This window comes from Schistocerca piceifrons, chromosome 8, assembly GCF_021461385.2.
Source record: "Schistocerca piceifrons isolate TAMUIC-IGC-003096 chromosome 8, iqSchPice1.1, whole genome shotgun sequence".
In the NCBI taxonomy this organism is placed as follows: domain Eukaryota; kingdom Metazoa; phylum Arthropoda; class Insecta; order Orthoptera; family Acrididae; genus Schistocerca; species Schistocerca piceifrons.
Window position 1 is genome coordinate 193,444,193 of NC_060145.1, and position 21,005 is coordinate 193,465,197.

A 21,005-nucleotide genomic window follows, 5' to 3' on the forward strand; every position below is an offset into this window, starting at 1 on the left:
CTGTGTGCCGGCCGCGGTGGTCTCGCGGTTCTAGGCGCGCAGTCCGGAACCGCGCGACTGCTACGGTCGCAGGTTTGAATCCTGCCTCGGGCATGGATGTGTGTGATGTCCTTAGGTTAGTTAGGTTTAAGTAGTTCTAAGTTCTAGAGGACTGATGACCACAGCTGTTAAGCCCCATAGTGCTCAGAGCCATTTTTTTGTGAGCTGTGTAGGAAAAGTACCAGAGCTTGAAGCGCTCGTCGAAAGCACTAAAGCTGAAAGCGTTATAGGAACAGAAAGCTGTCTAATGTCGGAGATAAATTCTGCCGAAATTTTTACAGAGGCTCCAACCGTGTTCAGAAAGGATAGATTAAATGAAGTTGGTGGTGGTGTGTTTGTGTCTGTTGGTAGTAGTTTATCTTGTGGTGAAGTTGAAATAGATAGTTCCTGCCAGTTACTATGGTTAGAGGCTATACTCAACAGCCGCACCAAAATAATAATTGACTACCTCTACCGACCCCCCCCCCCCCCCCCGACTCAGATGATATGATAGCTAAAAGATTCAAAGAAAAGTTAAATCTCATTACAAATAAGTACCCCACTCATACAGTTATAATTGGTGGAGACTTCAATCTACCTCGATTTGTTGGCGAAAATACAAGTTCGAAGCTCGTGGTAGACAGGAAACATCCTCCGAAATTTTACTAAATGCTTTGTCTGAGAATTACTTTGAAAAATTAGTTCATGAGCACACACGAATTGTAAACGGTTGCGAAAATCCACTTGAACTCTTAGTCACAAATACTCTTCATCTAATAGAGATCGCCATGACGGCTTAAAACCATATCAACCAAAACCAATAAAAATAAACGCAAAAATTTATCTATTTAAAATAGGAGATAAAAATTCGCTTGATGCCTTCCTAAGAGAGAGTCTCCTTTCCTTCCGAGCTAATTATGTAAGTGTGGACCAGATATGGCTCAAATTCAAAGATACAGTATGGACAGATAGATTCATACCGCGTAAGTTAATAAGAGACAGGACTGATTCTCCAGGGTACACAAAACACGTGAGAACACTGTTGCAAAGGCAACGAAAAAAGCATGCCAAATTCAGAAGAACGCAAAATCTCCAAGACTGGCTAAGTTTCACCAAAGCTCGAAATTTAGTGCGGACGTCAATGCGAGACCATTTTAATAGTTTCCACAATGAAGAATTGTCTCAAAATATGGTAGAAAGACCAAAGAGATTCTGGTCGTATGCAAAGAACACCAGTGGCAAAAAACAGTCAATACCGTCACTGCGCGACAGCGATGGAAATGTTACCGATGATGCTGCCACTTATGAGGAGTTGCTAAATACAGTTTCCCGTAATTCCTACACGAAAGAAGACGAAGTAAATATCCCAGAATTCGAAACCAGAACATAAAAGTAGATGCCTTAGGTGTTGCGATACAACTCAAATCACTAAAGAAATGCAAGTGTGCCGGTCCAGATGGTACACCAATGAGGTTCCTTTCAGAGTATGCAGACTCAATAACGCCTTTCTTAACAATCATATACAACTGCTCACGTGACGAAAGGTCTGTTCCTAAAGACTGGAAAGTAACACAGGTCTCACTAATATTAAAGAAAAATAGGAGTAATCCACTGAATTACAGACCAATATCACTGACCTCAATTTGCAGTAGGATATTGGAGCATATAGTGTACTCGAACATTATGAATCACCTTGAAGAAAATGACTTATTGACACAAACCCAACAGGGATTCAGAAAATATCGTTCTTGTGCAACACGAAGCATGAAGTAGTGAGTGTTGTCGACAAGGGATCTCAGATCGATTCCATATTCCTAGATTTCCATGAGGCTTTTGATACCGTTCCTCACAAGCGACTATTAATTAAATTGCGTGCACATGGAGTATCGTCTCAGTTGTGTAACTGGATTCGTGATTTCCTCTCAAAGAGGTCACAGTTAATAGTGATAGACGGCAATTCATCGAGTAGAACAGAAGATATATCTGGCGTTCCGCAAGGTAAACCCTCTGCTGTTCCTGATTTGCATAAATGATCTAGGTGATTATCTGAACAGCCCCCTTAGACTGTTTGCAGATGACGCTGTAATTTACCGTCTAGTAAAATCACAAGACGATCAATTCAAATTACAAAATCATCTAGAGAGAATTTCTGTATGGTCCGAAAAGTGGCAATTAGCACTAAACAAAGGAAAGTGCGAGGTCACACACATGGGTACTGAAAGAAATCCGATAAATTTTGGGTATACTATAAGTCGCACAAATTTAAGGGCTGTCAATTTGACTGAATACCTAGAGATTGCAATTACGAGCAACTTCTATTGGAAATATCTCATAGATAATATTGTGGGCAAGGCGAAAAAAGACTGCCCTTTGGTGGCAGAACACTTAGAAGAAGCGGCAAACCCACTAAGGACACAGCCTACATTACTCTTGTCCTTCCTCTGCTGGAATATTGCTGCGCCCTGTGGGATCCTTACCCGGTAGGATTGACGGAGGACATCGAAAAAGTGCAAAGAAAGGCAGCTCGTTTCGTGTTATCGCGCAATAGGGGTGAGAGTGTCACTGATATGACACGCGAGTTGGGGTAGCAGTCACTGAATAATAGGCGGTTTTCTTTGAGGCAAGATCTATTTACGAAATTTCAATCACCAACTTCCTCTTCCGAATGCAAAAATATTTTGCTGAGACCCACCTACGTAGGGAGAAATGATCGTCATAATAAAATAAGAAAAATCGGAGCTCGAACGGAAAGATTTAGGTGTTCCTTTTTCCCATGCGCCATTCGAGGGTGGAATGGTAGAGAAGTAGTATCAAAATGGTTCGATGAACCCTCTGCCAGGCCCTTAAGTGTGAATTGCAGAGTAACCATGTAGATGTAGATGTTCCATGCAACCTTCTTGAAAATTTGTATTTCAATATAGTGATTCTACCTATTGTGCTGCCATTCATGAACAGCATTCCAGGGGTGTTTTCCAACACGATCAAGTTCGTCCACATACTGCTCTTGCAACCCAACATGCTCCTCTGAATGTCGACGTATTACCTTGGGCTTTTCGATCACCAAATCTGTCTTCTGTTAACCACAAATGGATCAACGTATGCTGAAACAACCACTGAAATAAACCAAACACACGATATACGTGACCTGAAGCATATTAAACAGTACATTAACCGCAATGAATAAGATACAGTGGCGCCAAGTGCAGAGAGACGGTTAAAGTTCCACCAAACGACAGCTACAGTTGAGCGCAGTATTCAGCCAAATTGTTCAAATTAAACGTAAGTCACACGGTTCATAACGCTGACCCCGATAACATTCGCGCAACAGGAAAGTCCTTTTTCACACCAGGAACAGACTAATGGTAATAATAACATCTGCCAAGACTGTGCGCCAGAAATAATATCAACGGGTTCAAAAATGGTTCAAATGGCACTATGGGACTTAACATCTGAGGTCATCAGTCCCATAGAACTTAGAACTACTTAACCCTAACTAACCTAAGGACATCACACACATCCATGCCCGAGGCAGGATTCGAACCTGCGCCTCAAGGAAGGCAGGCAGAGACAAACACACGTATATACTACATTGCCAACGAACTTCACAACAAACTTACTTGTAGGGGTGAACACTAACATTAACCCCGATTAAAGATGCCAGTGACACTTAAAATTCACAGATAAAACTTTAAAAAATATGTAATGTACAAAGATTTTATTTCAGTATTTAACAGGTGTTATGAACTCATAAAGTTCAGCCTGCAAATTAAATTGAGGAGCGGAATTCAGTACCAATAAACAGAACCGCAACACCCAGAAATTGCGGTAAACGTGCCTCTGACAGCTGGGAGGCTTTTCAAGAATCACCTACTCAGATTCCTCGGCACTACAAGCCAAACACAGGCCAACGTGATCCCAGCATATCCTTCCCAGTTTACGCCAACACAGAGACATGTAGGTGGCTACATAAGGCCTCCCTTCCGCTTGGTTACTCCTCTGTTACTCCCCTCATCATGCTGTCATACTGTCCTTGCGGGCACAGGGAACCGGCTCTTCAGGCCACGCCAGGGGGAGCTGTGCTGGCTGTCCAACATCATCGACCCAAATATAAGAGCACATAGACATCGATGCAGTACGACAAGCCTCCACGTCTGAGGTGACTACTGTGTAATGGGCCATCATCGACTGGCCTGGACAAATATCCTCGCACTGCGACTGTCCGCTGGCAAAGACATCAAAGTGTGTCGTTCTTCGGTGCTGCCATCTGCACGGTCAAGCACCAGCTCCAATTGGCCGAGGGTGGACCTAGGACCTCTCTTGCCGGTTACTCACTTATCAACTACCGCCACAGCGTGCCACCAGCCAGATACGGCGACTCAGAGTTCGCTCCGATGACGACACTACTCTTCTCGCAAGCCGTTACCAGTACGGTGGCAAAGCGGTTACGAGTTGTAGCATTCAGGACCTCCTGCCCCTCCTGTCAGTCTCAAAGTCAGCACCCTCCCTGTAACCTTCTCCTTTCTCTCCTCGATCTCCGTGTAGACCACTTGTGCTGTTACCCCATCTTTTTCGAGAGTGCATCTATTTCGGTTGATAACTTTCAGCCATTCCCAAGGTGAGTTGCTAGTAATAATTTTAACAATCCTCACACTTTGGAGCAAATGTGCATGCTTCAAAGATAATACGTTCCTAACTATAACGCCAGTCACAGATAGAAATTTATGCATTTAAGAGTAAAACAAAGCAAGTGCACAGTCTGCGAATGCAGAGAGCTTACGAAGGTTTTCGTTCGTTATTATAGACGGCACGTGATGGAATGCAAGTCAATAAAGACCTAGCACAATTTTTCCACTGAGAGCGCAGACGTGAAGTCAGGGGCTTCCGTGGTCTGTCTAGGTGGAAACCTTCGTCTCAGTTGAGCTGTCTGCTAATTGTATTACCACAGCATCCTTGACCACTGAATCCCGGAAGAATGAGGCTGTGACGAATATCTTAACTTCCCCATAATCCATGGAACGGTCAGTAGAAATAACCGTCTTCAGCCATTGCAGATTTGTATCGCTGGTGTTCAATGCAATGTTATTTTACAGTAAAAATTGTTTGTCCAGTGTGATTACTGTGCTTTTCACAATAAAGAAGGTTCAATGAACCACCTTCAGGCTGTCTCTCTATCGTTCCACTCCCGAATGGCACGCGGGAAAAACGAACACTTACATTTTTCTATGCGAGGACTGATTTCCTTTATTTTATCGTGATAATCATTTCTCCCTATGTAGGTGGGTGCCAGCAACATTTTTCGCGATCGGAGGAGAAAACTGGCGATTCAAATTTCATGAGGAGATCCCGTCGCAACGAAAAATGCCTTTGATTTAATTATTGCCACTCCAAATTACGTATCATGTATGTGTCGCTATCTCCCCTATTTCGCAATAATACAAAACGAGCTGCCCTTCTTTGTACTTTTTCGACGTCATCCGCCAGTCCCACCTAATGCGGATTCCACACCGCACAGCAATACTCCAGAATAGGACGGAGAAGCGTGGTGTTAGTAGACCTGTTGCACCTTCTAAGTGTTCTGCCAATGAATCGCAGTCTTTGGTTTGCTCTACCTACAATATTATCTATGTGATCGTTCCAATTTAGGTTATTTGTAATTGTAATCCCTAAGTATTTAGTTGAATTTACATCCTTCAAATTTGCGAGACTTATCGCGTAATCGAAATTTAGCTGATTTCTTTTGGTACTCATGTGAATAACTTCAAAAATGGCTCTGAGCACTATGGGACTTAACTGCTGCGGTCATCACTCCCCTAGAACATAGAACTACTTAAACCTAACTAACCTAAGGACAGCACGCACATCCATGCCCGAGGCAGGATTCGAACCTGCGACCGTAGTGGTCGCGCGGTTCGAGACTGTAGCGCCATGAACTGCTCGGCCACCCCGGCCGGCTTTCTGAGAGCGAGTGGTTGTGTCTTAATGACTTTTATGACAAGATAAAACAGTTAATGAACAAACTGAATTTAGGGAGCAAGCCAGCACGACTATGGAACTGTTATGAAACGGGGCTGTCTTACGTTCACAAGTCTGGCAAGGTTCTCAGTCAAGTGGGCAAGAAATTTATTTACAAGCAAAGTTTTGCAGAAAGGGGAACCACGACGACTGTTCTCTGCTGTGTTAATGCTTCTGGAATGAGCATCCCACCAATGGTAGTTTTTAAAGGGGTAAGGATGAGTGACAAATTGGCTGAGTCATCCATGCCTTCATTAATTCGCCTCTCTCCGAAAGGTTGGATAAATGGAGATCTATTTCTGGAATTGTTTCAACATTTCCTGGAGTGCATCCCACCCCATCGACCAATAATATTGTTTATGGATTCACGTGCAAGTCATATGACCCCAGAGACGCTGTCTTTGGCAACTGATAATGATGTCCACATTATCACATTTCCGGCCCACACAACTCACCTTTTACAGCCTCTTGACGTTGGGGTTTATAAACTACTGAAAGAATCGTGGCGGGAACAATTGGCTAGATTTATGACTGATCATCCTGGAGAAAAACCACTTCGGTATGATTTTAATAGACTCCTCGCTGCAGCTTACCAAGACGCATTCCAGACCACCACTATCTGCAACAGCTTTGCAATGACTGGAATATTCCCCTAGAACAGAGATGCTGTTTCTGATGATGCTCTTGCCCCTTCTTCTGTTACACAAGGACAGAAACAAGAGTTATCTGCCAACAATACAGTTACTGTGGAAAAACTTCCAGTCTGCCAAAAAGAGCTTAAAGAAGTGAAACGTGATCCTTCTGCAAAAATAATTTCACCTAGCAACAACAAGCCGTCGACATCAGGATCAGGCATATCGAAGAAAACAATAAACAAGGCTACTCCTAGGTCTATATCCAGACCACAGAAAAATGATGATAATGGATGTGGTGCATGTGGTGGTTCATATGCAGATGATGCTAAGAAGAAAAATTGAGCCGAATGGATCGAGTGAAGTGCCAGAAAGTTTTAGATAATGTCCTTTTTATGTGTTATGGGTGTGAGCAATCAGATAGTGACTAATAACAGCTCAGCAGACATAAAACAAGAGCTGAAATTTAGCTTGTGCATATTTTCTGAAAAATATTTTTTATTTTTTATTACTATTTTGTACAGTGGAATATTTCAAAATTGCCAATAAAAGGTAATATACACTTTTACATATGATTTGAAAATTTACATTACATTAAAAACTAGTTTCCAAAGCTTAAAGGTGCTCTTAGTGATAAATAACGTACTATCATGGAGTAACTTGAACACTATCACGGAATCACTTGAATATCACGGCGTTACCTAGTTCTACTACCAAAATTTGTAAGTTAATTGCAAGAAGTAACAAGTCGATATTTGTAATATATATGACAGACATGCTTTGTAGGACATCTCTCTTTCACATGATACAAATCAAAATAACCGTTGTCTCAAGTTCCTGAATTTCTAACAGAAAAAGCTTAGTATCACAGAGTTACTTGACCTTACCCTATATAATTGCTAAATATGGAGCTATTTTATCATCGTACTCTGAGAGGAACCTGACTGGTATACAATCTGGACCGGACGCCTTGCTTTTATTAAGTGATTTAAGCGGCTTCGTTACTCCGAGGATATCTACTTCTATGTTTCTCATCTTGGCAGTTGTTCTTCATTGGAATTCAGGAATATTTCCACCTTCTTCTTTGGTGAAGGAGTTTCGGAAAACCGTGTTTAATAACTCTGCTTGAGTGGCACTGCCATCAGTGACTTCACCTTTGTTATCGCGCAGTGAAGGTATTGATTGCGTCTTGCCACTGGCGTGCTTTATGTATGACTTGAATCTCTTTGGGTTTTCTGCCAGATTTCGAGACGGTGCTTTAAGACGATTCACTTTCAGAACGGCTGAAAACCTGTCAGCTGACAAGTCAGTGGAAATGGAAGTTGATAATAATCCTTATAAACTCCAGAAATAATCGATTTGCTGGGAAAACTTCAAGAAACTTACCAGTGTTGTTGATTTAAGAACTAACATCTGATCCCGGGGGGTTATCTTCTTTTAGGGCAATGTATTGTGTTTATTTAGGATTTAATTACTGAACAAGCGCATTATTATCTCTATAATTTGTTACCGATTATGGCTGCCTCCATTTTAATATCGCCATGAAATTTACGGCTATAATTTATTACCCACAGAACCTTACCGGGCTAATATATGATCAATTAGGCCGGCACAACAAAAAAAGACTGCGTTTTGTGGAGGTATGTGGCATCAGATGTCTACGAACAGGTCATGTAATTCGCGTATATAACGGGTCGCTTATTTGCGTACGTGGTGATAGTGCCTGACACTGACCCTTATGAATTCCATAGAATTCACATCAGCTGAATTTTGTAGCCTAGACATCAACGGGCGTTCGCTACAATGCTGCTTAAACTAATGCAGCAAGGTTCTGGCTCCGACATGGACAGTAATACTGCTGAAAAATGTCATCGCCGTTGGGGAAGATATCAAGCTTGAAGGAAAGCACGTGGTTCGCAGCTGTCCGAGTGTCCTCGATGACTATCGCACATCCCATGCAAGCGCAAGGGAATGTCTCCCATTGCATAACGCTGCTCCCACCAGCCTACGTCCGTGGAGCGCTGCGCTTTTCGAGGCGCCTTTCAACTCGACGATGGCGTTTGTGGATACTACCATCGATTTACTGTAGCAAAAATGTGATTCACCCTAGGAGCGAACACGTTTCCCATGACCAACGGTCGAGTCCCGGTGTTCTCGTGCCAACTGCATACGTAACTGACGATGTCATTTGCGTAGATGCCCACGACAGAAGCAAGTGAACATCCGACAAGCTTCGGCATTTTAGAGATACTCGTTCACACGCTCTGCGTAATAACAATCTGCCCTTTGTCAAAGTCGTTTTCCTCAATGGATTTTACCAATTTCAGCACTTACCTTCGTTAGGGTGATTCTTCTTCCGTATCTGTTCCGCTTACATACGTTTGTTACCGCGTCTTGTGTTCGATACATTCCCAGCGTCGCGGTGTGCGATAGTCATAATGTTTGACTTATCGGTGTAAGTAATATGAGAGCGTGTTACGAATTAAGAAGAAGGAATGAGAAGTTATTTGACACCATAGAAATTTAGAAAGATAGCAACGTGCATAATAACCTGCCTCAAAAGTTACCGAGGTCTGATCGCAAACCTAAGGTGAGGCTTGTCTCTTTGAATCACGATTAACTTAAAATAATACGTATTTTACGCATAATTGTTATAACTTTGCTACTGTAGCGACAATATAAGAAGTAATTGTGTAAACAGTTTCAGAGAATCGACTTGTTGCGGTGCTCAATAGCCTAAAGATTTCTGGAGCCCAGTACAGTTCGTGAGCATTAAAAAGTTCATTACAGCAACCAAGTGATGCGTCACCAGCGTAACTATGATAATATCGGCTCACTTTTCAGCTGCACGCTAATAGCATTTCCCTCGGGGTTGGGAGGCAACGGTTTTAACATTTCCCTTTTTCTGGCTCATATGCTGCACGTAAGAGAGATTTAATTATTTGGAAAAATAATTTCATTCAATTTCATACGCTGAAGCATAAAACATTTCAGATCACAAAAAGTAAATAAACTCAAAATTTTCAAAGCAACGAAATGAACGGTAATATGATTCCAAATTTCTCTATTAAATAAAGTCTATTAGCAGTAATGTTCGTTATAAATTTGTAACATTCAGTAAGAAAGTTAACGGCAACTGAGTGAGTTCCAAATTGTATTACGTAAGTGGAGGGTAAAGAGAAAGCGATTGAGAGAATAATGTTAATTAAAAGACGTCTATTATTTCTTTCACGACGAGAAATCTTGTTAGTAACTTATTGCATTATAGAAAATGAAATTAGTAAAAAATATTCGGTTGAAATTAGATAGTAATTTACTTTAAACTATTGGAGACGAGATTCCTCGTAAAACTAACAATTGTATCGTTCGTTTACTGATAGGTAACAAATAGATCATATGTAACGCCCAAAAACATCGCGTTCGTTCTTGATAATTGCAGCTACTGAATTCGTTGGATTTGAATAGAATATAGGGTTGGGAATGACGACGCCGTACTGCAAGTAATAACATCTCAAGCCTTTTGTTTGTACAGCTACATGACTACTCTGCAACTAGATTATATGCCTGGCAGAGGGTTTATGGAACCGCTTTCAAGGTATTTCTCTACCGTTCCATTTTCGAAAGGCGCCCCGGAAAAACGAGCAATTAAATACTTCATTGTGGATTCTCATTATTATTATATTATTACCTGTTTAGGTTGGCGCCAACAAAATATTTTATCAATCAGAGGAGAAATTTGGTGAACGAAATTTCAAGAAAAGCTGCCTGTGTTTTAATGACTGCCACCCCGACTCACGGACCATACATATCCGTCACACTTTCTACAGCGTTTCGCAATAATATTAAACAAGCTGCCCTTTGAACTAATGCCAAGCCTTCCGCAGACGTATCTGAAGTTGATCGTATACCACTCAGCAGTACTCCAGAAGAGGACAGACAAGCGTTGTGTAGGCAGCCCCTTTAGTAGATGTATAAGATTACCTAAGTGTCTGCCCATAAACCGCAGTCTCTGGTTCGGAGAACTTGTCTTTATTTTATGGTTTAAGCTGCTTCGGTGCACCGTAGATATCTACTTGTAAGTTACTCATCTTGCTGGCTGCTCTTGCCGTATTTACGAGAATAAGCGCCATCAAATGTAATAGGCACCCCAATTTCAAAAATTAAATTAATGAAAAAAATTATTTTAGCACATTGCTGGTAAGGTATTTTTGTCTTGCTGAATTTTATTTTACAATGCCAACTTTATTTCAAACAATAGTGAATGTATACATGAACTATAAAAAACGACAATAATTTCTTTTTAAATTACTCATCACTGTATAAGTGACATTTTCAGTACTAAAAAAAACGCCTAACTTGATTACCTACATGACATTCAAAGAAACATACTGTAAATCACAGTCGTTACTCTTCATTATTCACTAACGTCATCATTACTTGAATCCTCGGAAGAGTTTGCATCAGAAACAGATTCATTTCCTCCTTCTCCGTCATTCTTGGTGTCGTTCCAGAGCACATCGTCTTCACTGCCATCCAGAGTATTTGAAATACACCATTTCTTGAATGATTTTACGATCATTGGTGCTTCGATGAGTTTCCAGGCAGCCGAAACCCAGTGCTCAATAATGTAGGGTACAGCACATTTAATTTTTCCTTTTGTAATACAGACGTCATTGCCCCAGGAGTGATAACAAGGTCACTGGGTAGGCTGTGGATCCTTTTTACGTCGTCAGTGACATGACCACGAAATGCATCAAGACAAATCATTGATGGTTGCTTGGAAAGCACACCACACATTTCGGAGCCAGTCAAGCATCAATGTTTCAGTCATCCATCCCTTCTCTTCATTCCGAACAATGATGTCATCAAGTAATAACTTCGTCATTCATCCCTTCTCTTGATTCCGAACAATGACGTCATCAGGGAATAACTTCATTTCTCAGAGTCTATGGTCTTGTTTTTCGCTTGAAGATTAAAAAAAGGGGTTAGTCTGTTCACATCTGCTGTGATTGCCAGCATTATTATTACGTGTTGTTTCTCAAAACCAGGTTTTGATGATAAGTTATTTTGTATCCCTCTCGTCAAACGTGTAATTACGTAACATGTCAGACCAAACTGAAGTCTCATCAGCGTTGCTTATTTGGCCCATCGAAAAATTGTTCTTTTTCCGACTTGTGACAACATACTGTTGAAATTTTCGAAGTTTCTTCTCAAAATCCAGTGGAAGTTTTTGGCATATTGTTGTACGGTGTCACAGAGATAAGCCCACTCGTTTCATAAAGCTGTTAGCCCATTCCCGGCTAGACTTAAACTCTTGCTTCGGTATATCAAGAGCTGCAGCCACCCCTTTTGCTTCTTTTGTTATGGTGTCACCGGTTACAGGTTGCCCATTCTTCCTCCTTCATCGGACGAATTCCAAAACTTTTACTTCACCCTCAGCATGTCTTCCTTTGCAAGGTCCAGTAAATTTCTGTCTAGTAGCGGTAGTTGCAAATACTGTAATCCCAATTTCTGTTCCTTCCATAAGCGAACGTTCCTCTCAGCTACATCGAACACTCTTCCTGCCCTTCTGTTAGCATATTTTTCAGTATGAAGAATTACTTTACGCTTGAAAGTAGCTTCATACAATATTCTTCTCTGCTTGCCTTCAATTTCGTGACTACCTAATGCAAACAAAACGCGAAGCACTGTAGTAGGGCAACAATAATGGAACGAGGCTGAGAAATATAACAATGCGTTGTGATGTACGAGACAATATCTAAATTTCAACGAGAATAAAAAACAAAAGAAAAACACGTGCTATTTGAATCGACGACTAAAGAAAATTTCCTCTCCTGGCAGTAATGGATTTTGTTCTGAAGCTTGAGAACAGAATTCAGCACTGGAAAACCAGCTCTTTTAACTTGATAACCTTTTGCCCGATTTGCGTCTTCCTTTCTCTAATTCACAGATACCGTACTTACTGTATATCTTCTTGATAGCGTTTAATACATGTTTTGGTTCTTCGTACCACATAGGGTAAGAAATACTGATGAACGATTCAAGTTTGTACTCGAATCTAATGCGCCATCGAATCTTACGCGCACCCCAATTCTGAGGACTTCACATGGTAAAAAAAGTGCTCACTAGACGGAAATTAGAATTCTGGTATATTTACTTTCTTTTTCTGGTTGAAGGAATTTCGGAAAACCGTATTTAGTATCGTCTCTTTACTGACACTATTATCGGTAATGTTACTTTCTCTCCTGCGCAGTGTAAGTACCGAATGTGTCTTGCTGCTGGTGTAATTTGCATACGACCAGAATCTCTTTGAGTTTTCTGCCTGATTTTGGAACTGTGTTTCGTTCAGGAAAGTATTAAATGCATCGCGCACTGACATCCGCATTAAATTTCAAGCTTTGGTGATGTTGCATTCACTTATATTTCCCATGCTTATTTCGTTGCTTCTGCAACAATGTTCCGACCTGATTTGTGTACCATTGGGGAAAAGTACCATGGCTTACTAATTTATTTGCGTCTCTCAATTGCCGTCGATACTGTTTACTTAAATTTGTGCGACAGCTGGTCTACGCATGGTGTAATAGGTTACTTTGGAAGGAGTGAAAATCGCAGTTATTCATATAGTTCGTTACAATTTATCAGGCTCGCAATATTAAATACATCGATGAACCAAAACATTATAACCACCCGTTTAATAGCGTGTTATTCCACTTTTCAAATTCAACACAGCAGAGATTCTGGTTGACATAGATGCTACAAGCCAACGACCTTGCCGCAGTGGTAACACCGGTTCCCGTCAGATCACCGAAGTTAAGCGCTGTCGGGCTGGGCTAGCACTTGGATGGGTGACCACCCGGTCTGCCAAGCGCTGTTGGCAAGCGGGGTGCACTCAGCAGTTGTGAGGCTACTTAGTAGCTACTTGATTGAGCAGTAGCGGCTCTGGTCTCGGAAACTGATATACGGCCGGGAGAGCGGTGTGCTGGCCACATGTCCATATCCGCATCCAATGACGCCTATGTGCTCAGGATGACACGGCGGCTGGTCGGTACCGTTGGGCCTTCTTGGCCTGTTCGGGAGTAGTTTAGTAGTTTTAGTTAGATGCTACAAGTCGTTGACACGATCATAGAAGTATGTCACACCAGATGTCTAGGCACAGGTCAAGCAACATGTGTTCCAACGGGAACATAACAGGCATTTGCTGGCCATGACATCAATCTGAGTTCACTGTAATCCCCCTCAAACCACTGTAGCACAGTTCTGATCTTGCAGCACGATCAGTTATCTGGGAGGAAGATGTCATCGTTATAGAGAGTGACTTCAACCATAAAGCGATGGAGGTGCTCCACAATAATGTTAACGTAGCTCTCTGCTGTCATTATGACCTCGACTATCCCCAAAGATCCCATGGAAGCCCAACTCAATATAATCCATAGAACAATTTTGCTCTCACTGACCTGCGTCTCTGGCACGGTGCATGTTTCGTGTAACCATTTGCCTGGATGACGACGTGTAAGGACCCAACCGTCGACCTGGTGTAACAAAAAATACGATTCATTCGACGGGCGACAGATTTCGATGGATCCGCGGTGCGTGTCAACACAGGAATACGTAGAGGTCGTGAGATGTGGTGCTCCATGTTCAACAACAGTCTTTGAACGGAGTGCTCAGAAACACTTGTGCATTCACCAGCATTGTGTCCTGTCGTCAGATCTGCCACAGAATGCTGCCTATCCCGGATTACACAGTTGGTCATCCTCCGACCTCTACCACTCGCGTTGAGACGTGGTAGTCTATACCATACAGCCTAATAATTACTTCACCATCCTTCAACCACTTTCCATTCGTGTTCACGACAGTAGTGCGCCAACAGGCAATCAGCTTCGCCGTTTCAGAGATTCTCTTTTCCAGCCACAGCCCTTTGTTAAAACCGCTTACATTAGTGGATTTGCATCTGCGACCCGTATCTTCGCTATAATGACTGCCCATTCGTCTCTCTTCCCCTTACATTGTTTACTTACTGTGCCACGCGCCCCCAACTCCAGCAGGAGGCATACAACAACGCGCTGGGGGCAGGGGTCAGAATTTTTTGGATCCTCAGTGTAAATATGACTTTTCACCCTCGTTTTTCACCTGTTATGTAACCACACTGTTGAAGACAATCCGCTGGAAATAGTATGTGTCGTAAAATATCCAGGAGTAACTGAGCGGAGCGACCTTAAGCAGAATGGCCATATAGAAGAAATAGAGTGAAAAGGAGATAAGCAAATTCATAGGAAGAATCTTAACGAAATGTAACTCATCCTCGAAAGAAGTGGCTTATAAGGCGTTTGTTCGACCCATTTTGTATACTCTTCATCTCTTTGGGATCCCTATAGGTAAGACTGATTGAAGAGATGGTGAAGATCCAACGAAGAGCGGCACGTTTCGTCACGGGATCGTTTAGCCGGCACGAGAACGAAACGGAGTTGCTCAACAAACTCCATTGGCAGTCGTTACAAGACTGGCGTTGTACATCACGGAGAGGTGTACTACGGAAATTTCGAGATAGGTCTTTCCGGAAAGACTGGGACAACACATTACCTCCCCCTATACACGTCTCGCGTAACGATCATAAGGAGAAAATGCGGGAAATGAGAGCCAATACAGAGGCTTACCGATAATCATTCTTCCCAAGTGCTATTCGCGAGTGGAACAAGGGGGGAGGGCTCAGTTAGTGGTCCAAAAAGGTACCCTCCGCCACACACCATTAGGTGGCTTGCGGAATATCGTGTAGATGTAGATGTACTACGTTCATTTATGTCAAATAACTTGCCACCACTGTTGTCCAACTTATATAGAAGGGTAAACACAACAAGAATGAGCTGCATACCAAAGTGCAAATAGACAATAAGTCAAGGTGTCTCAGGGGTGTGTTTCACGTGAGTACGGTACCTACAAAGTGCACAATTGAAAAGAAACAGTAGCCACCGGTTGCATCGTGCAGTTCATCTAACAAATAATGAGTAACAACGGAACACCGGAAGACATTTGTCAACGTCATTGTCGAATCCGACGCACATATCGTGCTAAGTAGCAGCTGAAAAGAGGATGATACAGGTGATAACGGTATTCTTGCTGTCAATAATGGGCTTGTGCACCAGCACAGAGGTCTCCGATGGCTTCCGGGACAGACACTCTGTAATAGTAGTCGAATTTGCGGTAGTTGAGGTTGTAACCGAACACCTGTACACCGAAACAGGCGTTGCTCTGCTTCTGGCCAATAAAGGAGATTACAATCAAAGGATAGTCTACGTTTCGTACGACGGTATTTAATACTCGTGAGTGACAAAATTCTGCTTAATTACGATTCGCTTCTCGGACGGTATTGAGAAATCGAGGTTAAAAGACTCACAAAGTCTCTCGAATACCGTTACGCTGATTTCACTCTGGAGACTTCGTCTCGGTGATACAGCTGTGCGCGGCCATCAGGCGTTTGATCCCCGCGGTTAAATTGACAGCACGCGCCTGAACCAAGCGGCAGAAGCTCTGTGGCAAGTGCAGTCTGTGTGCTTCTGCGAGCCTGTTACGTAATGGGTTCTGACGAGGAAATGTTGCTTTTCACTTTGCTACTGAAAAGAAAACACAGACACCAGCAACATCAACGAAAGTGCTGGATGCATCCTCTGTAAACTACTCGAGAGGAACACGGACTTCCCTTTTTTACAATTTATAAGGAATTGAGAGAAAGTTCTGCAGCATTCTTTCAGTGACTCAGAATATCTGTGAAATCTTATGATAAGCTATGTGGTGCGCCGAAGGATAATCTAACATAGGAAAAGTATGCACATGAGGAATAGTAAATCAATAGAAGAAAGATTAGCAATAAGGTGAATAAATTGCTTATTTCACATATAAACTTACCTTTTCTAGTACGTTTAGCACGAACGTTTTAATATTTACACCATTTGATATACTTGGACCTGGAGTGGATGCAAGACCAGTCATGTGTTTGTTTCAATATAATGGCACTGTTATGCGTAACGTGATGTGAATATTACAGTTTTCTAGTGAACTATAAGATCTCCTGCACTTCCTCAAAACTGACATTATTGCAAATTTAGCGTCCATCTTCAAATGCTGTGGTACAAATTTCAAATTATCTAATAATGACTTTAAAAAATGCTTATCAGTGTCATCTACTTCAGGCTTTGATTTTTCTCCTTGATGTTTGCTGTAAGTACCTGAAACAATTTCTCCTCTTGTGTCATTCTTCGTCTGTTACGAAAACTGGAGGCAAATCCATCCTGTAAATAAGAATAGTAGCCACATCAGTATGAACAACAGCTTCTTCCAACTGGGCTGGTTTAGTGGCAATTACAGGTGACAGGAAATTTAGCGTGTCAGAATATACATATGGTTGATTCTGCAGATGAATCACTTTCTGAGGCTTTATTCTTGTTGAGTTCTCTCGAGTAACAGTCACGAAAGTTCTTCCACCTCTTCTGTATCTGTGTGGTTCCAACAACACAAAAGTCTCGAATTTCACGTACCTTGCCACAGGCTGTACATTTACAGAGCTGCATCATTCCTTCAAATGTGATATTTCCACTATATTCTTAATCGAGAGATACGTGTCTCAGGAAATATAGGATAACTTATAAAGCGTATGCATGCCACCTGCATCGGAGAAAGGCTGGATTTATACAGCAGGAAAGTTTAAAATTCACGCTGATTTTCCGAATTGCCTTGGTGCAATTGTTGGGAAGCTTGTAAGAATTGTTAAACCTGGACACCGTGGCTCTTTACACCACAACTACAAAAACTATTTAATTGGTGTTGCGAGAAGGTTTTGACGCTGATTACTGCTTTACATACGAGACGCAGGTTCATATGGAAAAACTGGACATTTACAAAATGATAAAAACGGTGGCGTTTATAATATAATGAAAGATAATAATTCAAATTTTCCAAATCCTAGTCCTGCGTCTGTTTCAAGTGAGTCTCTTCCATTCTTCTTTGTCAGAAATGAAGTATTTGCTCTTACAGACGACATGCAACGTCCGTACAGTGGAAAAAAATTTTACAGAGAAAAGTAAAGTTTATAACTACAGTTTAGCGAGGGTGTCTCGCCACTTACAGTGCACTTTCGGGATCTTATCCAATGAATGGCAAATATTTCATTGCTTTTTAAATATGAAGGACTTTTTTGGAGTAATGGTTAGAGCATGTTATTTCCTCCACAACTTCGTTCGCTGGTGAGATGGATTCAGTCTTGATGAAATCTCAGAAATAATTAGCTTAGAATATGTACTGATCACCAGGCCAAAGAGAATCCACAAGCCCTCTAATGTACAAGGTGGTAGCTTATTTTGTTAGCACTGAAGGTTCTGTTCCTTGGCAAAAGAACAAGGTGTAAAGTGTATTGTAATAAGTAACAAACAAAAAATACATACAACATTAGTTACCCTCGACACAGTTTTATTTTTGAAGTCAGTAACAAATTTTTTACACATCCATTTCCAAGCGTTACGTATCTCCAACCTTCAGCTGTAATTATTATTTCCTGAAACCCAAATTTTAGGACGATGTTCTGTTTTAATGGTATAACGTCCCAGATAGTAAGTTACTTTCTCAGCAGGAAAGAGCACAATTTTTTTTATCACTACACAGAAAATGCACTTACTTCGACAACCACAAGGAACCAACAAATGACAAATGTAGCACTGCAGTACAAGGGGCGTCTGTTTACCACTGCCGTTTGCAATCGCGCTGATAGATCACCACATCGTTAAGGGTCAGACGCGACTGTATGGCCGCAACCAATCACAAGGGTCGGCGGGTGCGCAGCTGGTCAAGTAGTCAAATAGCCACTGTGTGTAGCCTTATTGGAACTGCAGGTTAGACGAAGAATGTGACTCTTATACGCACTGGTACACACTGGCGATTTGGTCACGCGACCCACTGTGCAACCGCCGGTCCCTGTGACTGGTTGCGGCGATAGAGCCCTGTTTGACGCTTTATAACGTGGACAGTGTTGCCAGCCAAAATTAAGTTATTTCCGCTAGAAGCATACTCACATCCGCTACGTTACGATACGATATCAAACATAATTTATAAAATAACCTACACTAATTAGTCACGATGTATGGGCTAAATAAAGATCTCAAACTATAAACAAGTCTATTCCATACCTTTCTAGCTAGGACATGTGACGATCAGCGAACCAAAAATAACTGTGTTGAGGATTGTGGATCATTCGCAAGGTCGCTGTTAACATAATAATTGTACTTTAATGTAACAGGTACTTTCCTGTTTATATGTGATTCGAACTTGCCAAGGTATAAGGAATTTATTCGGAATGGGGTTTTGGTAACTTTATGTTTGAGTCGTATCAATGTTTCTTAAAATGCGGTGAACCCGTAAATATTGCAAAATTTTGGTCAACTAGTGGCTCTGCGACATTTAGGAATAGGAAGGAGAGATTTTCAACTTGCTTGACACATAGTGGTCATATACATTTAAACTGTCTAGCTTCCCGCTCTTGGTGAGATAAGAGGGTTTGATAGAATTGACTGCCAGATTTATAATAAATCTTCTATCTGTACACAGATTCAGGTCAGAGACTTCTCGTAAGTGAAACATCACAATGAATCGGTTAATTAGAGGCAGTACGTGGATCTAAACAAGAAAATAAGCGCTACGTAGGGATTTTAAAATTCCTAAGAGGACATTATGTTGTTTCAAGACACAACTAACACTGTTCGAAAGTATTAACCATATTGCTTTGCAGGGACGTTATATTTTTAATAGAGAATTTTTTAAATCCGTCTAATATACGCTGGCGTTGAGGAGAGCGAGAGAAATACCTGTAAATATTCTGTATGAGAGCTTCGTCATTGCCTGAGATTCTTGCGGATCAGATATGGCAAAGAAATGTGCTGAATGAAAGAAAGCTGTTCACAATTATCTCAGAGAGGTCTTGAAGGATACATTCTTAGCTGATATTACCAATACAAAACAACATTATCAAAATATAACTCAAAGATTCCAATCCAGTTTTTAAAAAGGTTTTCTGACCGTTTGTGTTATCTTTATCTCCAGCTATGGGAATTACGTCAAAAAATAGTCATTTGACCTCTTCAGAATTGTCTGTATATTTCACTAACGTACACATTAACAGGGTATCGTTGACATCTGAACTCCATTCCATAACGATGGAAACAGCGTTGTTTCTGATATCATCATTTAAGTCGGCCTAAATTTATGCGGAGGATACAATCTTAACAAAACTTTTGCACTTGTTGAACGTTTAACATTGAGTCTGGTTGTCTCTACAACACGTTGCAGTGAATTGAAGCTAAAATTATGAGCCGCATCTGACAACTGAATCTTATGTTAGCCACTGTACCATCCTTTTACCCTTTCTCCAGTGTAAATACCCGAAAACCAAAGTGATAGCTTATAGTGAGTTCCTGCTATATAGACGGAAATAATGTTAATGTGTTCTCTATTCCTACGAATATTATTACACTTAAAGTTAAAATTGATAAAATACAGTGTCCATTGCCATCCCCTAACTCGTACAAATTAAAAACAAAAATATATGTGAAAGACTTCTTGTTCGGTCTGTAACTTTCACGTTTATGTTGTGGTTCTGGCTTTTAATGTGGTTCACTAAACCACTTTCTTTGCCCCTAACACTATATTATACGCTTTAGATTTGTTTTTCATGTTAACATCACTAACTGGCCCTAAACATTTTATGAGACATATCTTCATTTAACAATTTTATTGAGAACTCCATTATTCCCTTTTCGTTCAGTTTTAGCACTCACTTTTAGCAGCCTTCACGTTTAACGTTACAATACCCAAATCAACGGGACTTGTTGTAATGAGCTGAATAGTAATATATTGTTATCGTCTCGGGGACCAATTGCTCCTTTAATTTATAGTTCCGCCTGTTATTATCGATCGAAAACTGTATACTGCAGCCTTCTGTGTATGCTATCTTAAATGTTATAGTCTCAGATCTCAACAGATCATCGACATCCGAAAAAATCTGAAAGCGTCAGATGAAACTTATCCAGGGTGCACAATAAAAGTTACATCTGTATTAGTTTATAAATTACGAACATTTTAAAATTAACGTAACGTTGAATTACATGTTTTTGTACTTTGGAATGGAAATTGGTAGGGGTTTCACATGTAGCGAAAGAAAGTTATATTACTCTACATTTTTAACATTTTTAGAAATCCGCCACTACGTCTGTATGTTCAAGAATCTCCGCTGCGTGTGATGGAATACCGCTACAGTTGGCGATATTGCGTTTCGCCATCATGCGGCGCGGTTAGGAAGGGTAGGGA

The 21,005-nt window shown here is 41.2% G+C and overlaps 1 pseudogene; it reads left to right on the top strand.

Moving 5' to 3' along the window:
- Positions 1 to 13,421: 13,421 nt before the first annotated feature.
- On the top strand, positions 13,422 to 13,539 carry LOC124712665 (annotated as a pseudogene).
- The last annotated feature ends 7,466 nt before the right edge of the window (positions 13,540 to 21,005 follow it).